At 34.5% G+C, this 12,004-nt stretch overlaps 1 pseudogene; it reads left to right on the top strand.

Annotated features, from left to right (window-relative positions):
* The first annotated feature begins 4,761 nt into the window (after positions 1-4,761).
* Positions 4,762-11,491, top strand: LOC111381540 (annotated as a pseudogene).
* Positions 11,492-12,004: the final 513 nt, after the last annotated feature.

Raw genomic sequence — 12,004 nt, 5'->3', positions numbered from 1 at the left:
ATATAGTTTTCTTCTTTCCCGTAAATCGTGTCCTTTATGTATCATCTTTCATCAACCACGGACCCTAGAAAAGAACGAAAATGTTGTTCATTCAAATGTACATTTGACTTCATGATTTGTATTATTTTTTAAAGTTCTTTATGTACATTTTCTTTGTTATTTCCCAAGAATCGTATTCTCCTTGTATCGTTTTTTATTTATTTGTTATAGCTTGTATTAGCAAGCACAGAAGAAACATATAACCCAATAAGTAAGCCTTGACAATTCTACATTGCCTTGCAAGTTGATGTAGAATTTTTTTGGGGGAACTGAATAATCTCTACTCTGACCATGCCAAATTTTTGAATCCTTATCCTTACATTCTTCATCAATGATGGCCATCATGGTAATGAGTTCACGTTGTAAACATTATAAATTATGTATCTCATTAAGTAAGTAGTCATAATAAATATAAACAAATTCTGCACATTAAAAAAGAAAAAAAATAACCAAATCTCTTACAGAATTATAATAGTCATTGTGCAACGCACGATCCTCCACTAGTTTAAGTATAATAAGATAAACACTTGACATTTAGAAATTGATTTCAAGTAACATGTTTGAATATATGCATCACTTAAGCTCTTGCATTTCACATACAATCTTCAGATTTAATTTGAACACTTTGTTCAAAACATTAATTCATGATATTTATGAATAATCATAGATAAAGTACATATAGATATCCGAATTTTTTAAGATCCTTTAATTTATATAAATTATTTCCCAACGCGAAATTAACATCAGGATTAATTCCCCAAATTTTTTTTTATTTTTAACAATCGTTGGTGTATTAAGGCTTGTTTGGACTTCGATAAAATTTGGGAAAATTTCATGGAAGGTTGCACCATTAGTATGATGGTTACAATTTTTCCATTTCTGTAATGGCTATAATGTCTTCTAATTTAACCAGACAAAATTCTATTTATTGACTATCAAAGAGAAATTCATATGTTCCTCTGAATCTATTGACAAAATTAAATTTCATATTCAACTTTAAACTAATTACCAAATTAAGGAACACATTTCTTAAGCTATGCAATCAATTTGGAAATGCCAAATACGGGCAAAGATTGATTCACTTGCCACCCTTCAACTTACATAGAAAGCACGAATGAACTTCGAAAAGTCCAATATTATTCAGAAGAAATTCACCAAATCGAAACTGGGAGCTAGGCTGAACATTCAGTTTCCCCATATATGGCGAGAAGACAATACAACCATTTAGCTAATACGGCGTACAATGAGCAAAAGTTCAAGCTTTTGCAATAGCAAGAGTTAACAGCTGAGATTAATGGATTGCCTAGAATAGATTTGGTTTTCCAAAAATAAGGATGTAAGCGGCCTTAGTTTGTATAGACTAGGTTACTTTCCTTTTTTGTTTTATTTCCATGAAAGCAAGATTCATTGAAGTCACCCCTCAGTTGCATAATTTTAGCCAATCAATATATTAGGTTAGGGGGCAAAGACAAACACCTCGTTTTGTTAAGGAACGAAGCCTAAAAACCGTAAGCTAATCCATAATGGACTTCATTAAAAGAAAACAAAAGTATCGTGAAACAGTTCATTGGAAATAGGCTAAGATCCATCGTATAGCAATTATACATTTGAATAATGTTATTTAGTACCACTGGTGTTAGAACACTAATTTATGTGGCATTATGTGATATGTTCAGTTATAACTAAAATTATGTGATTCATTTAATTGAACATATAATTTAACGTCGCTAACGACGTCACACGAATTGATATTAAATACCAGTGATATTAAATAACATTACCCTATACATTTATGCCGAGATCACAAAAACTCATTGGGAAAGATCAAAATTGTCTGACGCAAAAATGATTTAAGACCATTTGACCATTTATCTCATGTCATTCAATGGGAAATTAAAGCATCTGAGCAAACTATATTTCCAAGCATAGAAGATCAAAATGAATATTAGCAGAAAACCTATCACAGAACATATGGTAAAAATCAACCAAGTCTAATGATGTCAGTTTCCATCTTACCTAGAAATTATGAAAAATTCTTCAACTATAATACTTAAAATTTCTGAACAGATAAATGTGCAACATTTTACTAGCCAATTTATACTGACATAAAATTCAACAATTTTGCACAAACATAACTTTAAGCATCTCCCAAAAGAATCTAATAATCAAATAACAATATATTCTATCTCATTTTGCCATTAACCTCAAAAAATGAGCTAACAGAATATTGACCATCTCTCCTCCATTAAGCTATGACCTACACAATGGAACAGCCCATTGGGAGGCAAAGGCCGTCATTCAAAGAAAATATTCGATGGTCGTTTGTATCCAACGGTCAAGTTAACGGTCGGGCAAAAGAAATAAGAGTGCAAGAAACGGGAGAAGGAGTTTTGCTAGGGTTAGAATATCATACCTTATTATGAAATGAACTCACGTATTATATAAAGAAATAAATGAGCCAAGTGGGTATGATGGGATGAGCTCTACGTCCAATATGATGTTGCTTGATTAAATAGGCCAATTTAATCACAAGATACTATTATTTAATTAAACAAGCCAAATCAATTGAATAATCTATGTCATGTCAGCATATATGGGACCCATCCTTCACTCGCATGCCACGTAATTTATAGGTGTAATCGTTACTATCTAAGCTTCATATTTTGCGGCAATTGTTTTTCCCCACTCGTAAATTTTCTACCATCGCTAAAACATGGGAGTTTGTCTTTCCTTATTAACATGACTTTAGATTGTGGGAGAAATGAGTGATTTGTACGTAGATATTTGACCAATTAAAATAATAATTAAAATGACATAAACATTATAGAAGGATGAGAGTTAGAAAGTAAGCCTTAGAGAGTCACGTTAAGGACGCTATCTTAAAATCGTGTTGCCTCCTCTTCATACTGGTAATTTCGATATATACTACTCAAATGGAAAACTCTAAAAAAAATTCTAACTAAAAGAAACACATTTATAAAATTAACCAAGTATACCAGAAATAACTTTTGAATCTCAAAAATTCATTTTGTATTCTCAGAATCTATGCCAAACATGCATTTTATTATGGTTGAATACGATACTCAGTAGCAATCTTGTTGTTTGTCCTCTGTTGTCTTTTCTAAAAATACCAACAACATTCAAAATGTGCTTATACTAACATGTGGCTCTTTTCACGAGACATATAACATATATAATTCTATTCATATGAAATAGGGAACCTTGCTTTCTGAAAAAGAAAAAAAGAAATTCCATGACACTAGTTAAAGAGAGTTATGGTAAAGAAACCTTAAACCATCATAATGGTTCATTATTGGGCATAAATAGGGATGGCAATTCGAACCGTCAAAATCGAAAATCGCGGTTAACCGAACCAAATGGGGCGAAAAAAATCGAACTGATGGTACAATTGAGCGGATACGGTGTTTGATTTTAATGAACCGGTTCAGGACGGGACGGGTATGGTATTTACGCCATCGCCCCGAACCGAATCGATTAACCATTAGAAAAAATAATACATTAATAATAATTGGGCTTTTCATAATTTTTTGATTTCTTTCTAAGTTAACTAAATTTCTTTGGCCCAAAATTTTCTGGCCTATTAACGAATCAAATTTAAACCAAAGTACCCAACCCTGAACTCTAACAGTCTAACACAAAGGCACAAACATTTTATTGGAAAATTGGATTCTCAACTCCTGCCTTCTGAGTCTCCCGAGTGCCGACTGTCGTCTCTTCCGCCTCCGCTCGTTTGCATTATTTTCTTCTTCTTCGACCTTCAGGCTTCTGCCACTGGTGAGTTTCTCATCTTCTTTTTTGATAATTTGTATTTGTCTATTTGAATTTGTTGTGAATTTCGCACGAGATTTGGCCAAAGTATATCCAGAATTTTCAGTTTTTTACAATTGGTGGCTGCTTTAGAGATAAATGACTTTAATTTCTCTCTTTTTTGATGGCTTTTGACCTAAACAACACATAAACAAGAAATTGAATTCTTTAATTACAGAAACCAAAGTTTGGTGACGAGGATGTTGACGAAGTGGTACATTTTTTTTAAATCTTCAGTTAAGAACATTATGGATTATTAATTTATTACTCTACTTACATTTCTTATATACTATATAGGAATCAACTTTGAGTTTTGACGTTTGCTAATAAGAGTTGTGGGGAAGAATGAAGATTGAATATGAATTGAGGTTGGAGCTTTTTGAGTTATTGAATATTGTTTGTTAAATTTTGATTTTGTATTTGAAAATTGGGATATTTTTTTGCATTTTCATTTGAGATGTTGTTTGCTACATTGACTTAGTATCGTGTTTTTGTTTTCATTGATTTTTTTCATACATTTTCCTTTTTATGCGACAGATGGACCAATTAAAAATAATTTATTTTCGTAGTTATTATCGACCCGAACCGAGATACGAACCGAACCGACTTTCGTGGTTATGGTGCGGTTATGATATGACAAAAAAATTGGTGGTTCGGTGATGATTTTGGCCGAACTGACCCCGAACCGAACCGTTGCCATCTCTAGGCATAATGTGTAAATTTTGGGACTCTTTTTTAAATTCCTAATTTAGAGGTGAAAATTGTCAAATTAATAAAGTTTGAAGGTGCAATAAGTAAACAGTTCAAAATTATGCTTCTGGTGATTAACGATAGGTCCCACAACAAACCGCAAAATATAGGATTTTTTATTCTTTCAAAAAAAATTTTGGTAAAAGACGATTGAAATCCCTGCAAGATCTCCGTTTCCATGGCCTCCGCCGCCGAACGCCGTCGCCGCCATCACCTCTCATGACCACCATCTCCCTTCTCAAAAATTCACCTTCCTCTTCTCCTCCCCGAGTTTTCCCTCTCAGTTCCTTTCTCATTCGAGTCAACTTGGTTTGAATAGCCTCCCTCAGCCCAATCAGGAACACCCCAACCAACCTCCTCCGCACCGTGCACGAAGAACATGCATGCTCACGATTCGGGTTTCGGATTCCCCTCCACGGTGAGAATCTCGACCGGAAAAGGTAGAGGGCCGGATTTTGTAGGCCAGGTTTTTAGCATTTGTGACCTTTCTGGCACCGGGTTAATGTCTGTTTCTACCAATATCGAGATCCCATTCCTCTCCAAAAGGTACCAAATTTTGACAGTGAAAAATGACCCCTTTTATGTGAATATTAATTTGTTTGCCTATATTTTTGTGTTCCTATGCAATTTTTATTTGTATTATATCATTGAGTTGCCTGAAAGTATCCGCTATATTTTTTTGAAGATTTGTTAGAGTTATCTCAATACTAGTAAAACTTTGATGTTAAATACTAAAGCAACAATTCAAGCTCTCTGCATAGCCGGAAAATATTAGTCAAGTAGAGCTTTTAAGGATAAACTAAAGGATAAAATTTGAGGTTGTTTATATGAAAGCCACTTCACATCGCAGCATCCATAAGAAACTCCAATAGAATCAAATCACTAGTTGTCTGACGTCAATTGCTAAGATAAAGGAAGGGCCGAAGGATGATTGAGACTTGTATATTGCTAATATAAAGAAGATCCAGTTCACAAAAGTGACGCAATCCTAGTAGAGCTGTTGAAAGAAAGGGAGAGAGACCAAAAACTTATATTTCGATGTAATTTCATAAGATTGATTTTTGTTGGATCATTTAGACTTTTAGTACATAACACTTTATGGTTAACTTATTATACATGATGTACATTGTTTGATGTAGCGCTATATCAAATGAAAAGGGGATGTGGTGGATCATGCAATGTGCTAAAAAATATTTTGGACCTCACATGAGTTGAGATTCTGTTATTTTTTATTGTTCCTCAAAACTACGTGGTGTTGTAGTTCGATCCTACGTTCTGTCTTTGTCAGGAAACTGCTTACTGCACTGTTAGGATGATTCTTGACTCTGTTTTGATATTATTTTTCCAAGATAGACACTTGAACCTTGTTTTTACTGGTTAACTTTGTTAATAAATTTGTCATTTGTTATTGGGTTTGTGCACTTGCTTCATTTTTTTTCCCATGTTTTATTATGTTACAACTGGTTTTATATGTACTTACCTTTAGATAATTTGGCTGCACTTGTTGGTGTTTTTCATAATTGGTAGAACACCTGAGTGGCTAAAGAAGATATATGCAGCACTCACAAAGAGCGACAGAAAAAATGGGCCTTTTTTCCGGTTCTTATGGATCTGGTTGATGCAGGTAAACAAAGTATTCCTCAAGTTCCTATTTATTTTGATTTCCCAGTAACATTTTTCTTTTCCAGCTTGATGCTTTATTAATGTAGGATGCAATCAAATAATTATAGGAGAAGGGGAAGGGGAGAGAAGAAGAGAAAAAAGAGGGAAAGAGAAGAAGAGGGGAGATAGCAAGGGAAGTAGAATTAGACGGAAGCAGAATATAAGAGAGAGGAAGTATCTTTATTCATTTTCAAAATTGTGTATAATACAATGCATAAGCCCTTTTTATATAAGGTTTCAAACATTCTATTCAAAGTAGGAAACATCTTACAAAATCTATTAAATCAAATCTAAATATATTTCCTAAAATAAGCATCCAAATTGGAAAATAAATTAAATAATATCTCTATTAAGATTCTATAATTTATCTGAACATGAAAAATAATCATATAGTAATTTTCTAGGATTCCCATCTTTTATATTCTGAAGCCTTCCGTTGTAAACAGCAACTTTTGTAAACATTTCAAAGATTTTTGAACTATTTTATGGCTGTTATCTTTCATCAACGAGAGTCATTTCTGTTTGATTGTTACCGGCAATGAATCTTGATTGAAATAACTGCTCACATATGCTTTTTGCTTTTTACTACATAATACCATGATGTTTTCAGCCTCGGATTCTTGTAATTTGTTTTTATAATCACCTCCGACTTTCCTGTTCTCTTTTCTAGGTGAATTGTGTTATTCATTCAAACTTTATAAACCTGTTTTGTTAGAGCCAACAATCTAACTCATTATATTTCCAGTTTCATATGTAAAACGGCTGAATATACCCAGTGGTGTGGTAGGTGCGTGTCGTCTTGATATAGCGTTTGAGCATTTCAAGGTAATATCTCGATCAATTTCAATAACTCATTTTTATGTATTGTCCTACGTATTCATTTGGCCTCTGTTGAGGAAGGGACAGGGAGTAGAAGAAGGCAACTAATTTATACTGCTAATTGGCATGAGAAATTGTCCTGGCCTTTGTCGAGAAAGGGACTGGGAGTAGAAGAAGGCAACTAATTTATACTGCTAATTGGCACGAGAAATTGTCCTACATATTCATGCGGCTTTTGTCGAGAAAGGGACAGGGAGTAGAAGAAGGCAACTAATTTATACTTCTAATTGGCATGAGAAATTGTTATTTTCTGAGATCCAATTGTTACTTCTCTTCAATCTTATTATCCTTCCATTGCCAATTGTTATATCCCGTTTTGCGTGAAATTGTTGGTAACATTGAATCTTTCAAAAATGCATCAGTTAACGTTCACTTCCAGCAGTAATCAAATAATCTGACAATAAAGAAATTATAAAGCTGCAGTGTACAAGAAAACGGTACAAGTGGTTCCTAAGACGTTTCTTTCATTAGCTCAACTTGGATCGTGATGTGGATAAGTGAAATTATTATACTGGTGAGTCATGTTGCCCAGGTAAGAAGTGTGAGAGTAAGAGGAACTATGCTGGGTATTTTGTCCAGTATAAAACTTATGGTGCATAGTATTGAGTGGTGAAGAGATGCCCCTTACATTTGTCTGGATTGGAAATTCAAATTAATGTGATGCATACGTTATTGCCTAGGAGCAAATATTTGGATGCATATCAATATTAGCTATACGTTTATTGATGGATTTCAAGTTCTAACTCAAATGAAATATTGCATTTATTTTTCTATGCAGGAAAAACCTCATCTATTTCAGTTCATTCCAAATGAGAAACAGGTTAGACACAATGGATAGTTTTACTAGGGAAATAGTTATATTCTCTAACTGAAGAACTGTGAGATACTTGTGAAACTTATTTGTCATGCAGTAGCGATACATTGCAATAATTTGCTGCTTTCAGGTCAAGGAAGCAGACAAACTTCTCAAGACCTTGCTTCATGGTGATGGGAGAAAAAAAGTGGAGGGAGTTCCTGTTTTTAGTGCTCAAAATTTGGATTTTGCCATAGTGACAGAAGATGCTATAAAGTGGTGAGTTAATCTGTTACGTCTCCGATTTGGGCTTTGCTGGGGCCCACATGTGACGGGTGTGGAAACCCCTATGTACAAAAATTATGTACAAGTAGACTTTTCCCTCTGATTTTTGTTCCTGATCATTATCTACTGTCCAGTTTCATGTTACACATGACGCTTCAATTTCGGTGAATTTTAGACAATCACCATAGGTTAATAATTATGAAATTTTTGAATTGCTTTTTTGACTAATGTGTTTGTAATTAATATATTCAACCATGGACTGGTCTTTTTGTTTTGAAAGTGCAATGCCACTTTTTCCTCTCTCCTTGTCCTCTTCTTTTTGTTGCTCCTGCAGCCTTCTTTTCTCTAGAAACATGCTTCTTCAGCATGCGAAACTTTTTGGGAGAATTATAGATGGGGATTTAGAACACTTCAAATGCATAAAGTCTGTTTAATTTTGATAAGGGAATATGTACAAACCACACATGCAAATGTGCAGTCCCTTTTCTGTAAATAAGTTAAACTCTATCACTGTAACAATTTAGGGAGTTAGAAGTTCAGGCCAATAATTCTCCATCTTGTTTAAGGCGCCGAATTCTCTATTTTTGTTAATTACACATCTATTGTCTTACATTTCATGTTCTTTAAGATCAGGATCAGGTTTATTTCTGACGTTGTGATACTCATGATGTATCTCTTGGCTTATCAGGTATACTCCGTATTTCTTTGACAAAAACATGCTAGACAACATTCTTGAAGAATCTGTCGATCAGCATTTCCATGTGTTAATTCAAACACGACATTTACAACGTCGCCGGGATATTCTTGATGACAACCTCTCTGCCGAAGCAGTTGAAGAGATGGCAGAAACCTTGTTAGAGCTGTCAGAGGTTTGTATCCATTTGTCTACATTGCTCATTTGCTGAACAACTGTGAGATCAAGTATTCAATTATCATTCTGAATTTACCAGTTTTATGGGAATCAGAGATTTAAATTGAATTAAGAAATCATTTTGATGAATAGTTTCGTGGCAAAAAGAGCTATGAAGAATTCTGTCATATTGGTGGTGGGTTTAGGGATCAGGAGGTGGTTTAACATAGATCATGTAATTTTTTATTTCAGGTAGTGGGTCTTAACAGAAACTAAAACTGATTTTTTTGGACCTTGTCAACTGATAGTGAAAGAATGAAATTGGGGTACATACCAATACCTAGTATGGGTTAAAAGACTTGCTAAGGTAAATCCATTTGATTATTCAAGAATCAGCCACTAGCCACTACGAGTCTACTGCATGTACTTATTTATATAATATATCTACATATCATTATTCATAATAATGAGAATTGACTGAAATTTTTTTCAAGTTTCTAACTAGAACTATTAAAAGCATTTCATTTGATTTAAGCGTGTTTGTATTCCTTGATGCCCCACCAAATACACACAGACACCCTCATATGCAATTGAGGGTTAGTTTATCTTTTGCTGCCTGCTTACAGGTTCAGGAAATTATGAATGAGAAGGGTAATCCTGGTATACCATTGAGTGTCATATCAAAGGCTGCTGAGATTCAGCTTCTCTACGCTGTTGATAGAGTACTAGTTGGGAATAGATGGATACGGAAAGCCATTGGAGTTCAACCCAAATTCCCTTACGTGGTCGATTCATTTGAAAAAAGGTACTTCCTTACCTTTTCATTACTTTGTGTCATGAAAATTTATTAGCTCTGGAAAATGTACTTGACTGCTTCATACTGTCATGCTGTTTTGTTAATACTCTTTCATTTAAAAGTGAAGGGAATTTACCTATTGCATCCTCCGAGTTTTACGGGTTGGCTTCTTATCCTCCAACACTCAATTGCATTTTTACCCTAGGCAGGATTTTTTCTACTAGTTTTGTCCAGGTTTATTCTTTATGCTGGCGGCATTAGTAATTAGATATATGTATGTGAAATTAAGTGGCATTGAATGTGAAGAGATAAGCACACATTAGATTTGGAAACTTATTTGCATAATCGCTTTGATTTAAGATGCCAGAGTGAATTCAGTCCTCTAATGGAAAATAAAACTAGATACAGCCACGCAAGTCTCATCCCAAAGTGTTTGTCTATAACCGTTTTATGCTAACTTTATCCTCTCCACTTGTTTACTTATAATATAGTATATCATTGATTGCGAATGAGACTTTAGAACCTTTTTCTTCAAGTAGCTTTTACTCATTTTGCTTGCCAATAAAGAATCCTAGAAATTGGTTGTAGCGGATTGCTTTGTTTCAAAATGTTCACATATCGACTCAACAGTCTTGTGCCATACCTAACATTTTTTTGATATGATTGGGATTCCAATACATTTGTATACGTCCCTTCTTTTCTGCGGGTCTTTGTAATATGACCTTCTATTGCAGGAGTGCAGCTTCTTTCTCGAGAGCTAACACATCGTTCAGCTTCATTGCCGACTCAGGGTTCAGGGATGATGTCAATTAGAGTCATCGAAGTTCCGAGGTTGAAAGAAAGGATAACTTTGGTGATAAACAAGGACGGATGCTGGATTTCAGATTTCCTTTAGGGGATTGGTCTAGTCATCCTTGGTTAAAACAGCAGCAAAGGTTGTCTTCCCATTAGGACCTATTCACAGAACATGCATTCACAACGTGGTTGGAGTGTAGTGTTGGATAGTATTGGACAATACAAACAAAGATTTTAGCTGTTTTTCTTCTTTAGTACCGCCCAGCATTGCCTGGTCCACTCTACCAAACATGCATGATTTTCAAGAATGTACTGATTGGGTTTTTGTGCTGATTTCGTTTCCGTGCAGAGAGGTCAATTCTACCCGTGAATGTAGAAGACAAGCTGCACAATCATCTCCTTTCCTCTCAAAGATTACCATGGTCGGTGTCTCAACAGGAGAGGCAGTACAGTTGAGCAAAGCCACTTTAAAAAAGACAATACTCGATGTAATGAAAGAACTGGACAAGTAGAACAGGGAAATTTAGCTGACTCTACTAGGGACTAATTTAACTTTGAAGACAGCGATCCACTCTTTGTGGCAAATATTGGTGACTATTATTCTGGTGATTCGAAACCAGCTTCACCTCGATGGATACGTAGAGTATAGATTAATGAGTTTCACGACTTTTTTCCTTCATTACTTATTATAGCGCATGGATTAGTTGTACTTGCCGTGATGGTTTAGTTCCTCCTAAAATATTTGGTATAGTAGATTGGATGGCACTGGACGATATTAAAAAGGTAATTATTTATTTATTTATTATTATTATTATTATTATTATTATTATTATTTTTACATTGTACCTTCCAATATTGCCTATCAAACATGTTGGTCCTATTTGAAAGTAGGCGAGCCTTTAAGATAGATTATCCTAGATCAGTTATCGATGTTTCACGTCCTAGTTTTGAAGGATGGTCAGGGTTAGATGATTGAGCTGATGCAGCTCAGGTGCCTCTGTAATCTTGACATTTAGATGATCTTATAATAATACACTGTATTGATTTCGTGTATTTGAATTGTTTTCTTTTCCTATAGCTTGATTGTTTTAGGGCTTATGAAATATTTTCTGATGTTTCCTAGCGAAAAGTATTTGCTTACAGCTGCTTTTCCTAGAAATTAGGCTACTTGATGCTTTTGTGACAATGTTTATGCATACAAAAGGTGTAAAGTAGTTGGGGATAAGTGTACATTTTGCACTTAACATTTACAAAACACCATTATGCATTATCCTGGGGAAAAATCAAGGAGATGTCCTAAGAAATTGTTGAAGATCAAGAGTGAAAT

The sequence above is a fragment of the Olea europaea genome, unplaced genomic scaffold, assembly GCF_002742605.1.
Source record: "Olea europaea var. sylvestris unplaced genomic scaffold, O_europaea_v1 scaffold2329, whole genome shotgun sequence".
NCBI lineage: Eukaryota > Viridiplantae > Streptophyta > Magnoliopsida > Lamiales > Oleaceae > Olea > Olea europaea.
The sequence above is the reverse complement of the archived record's forward strand: the minus strand, read 5'-3'. Positions and strand labels throughout refer to the sequence as shown.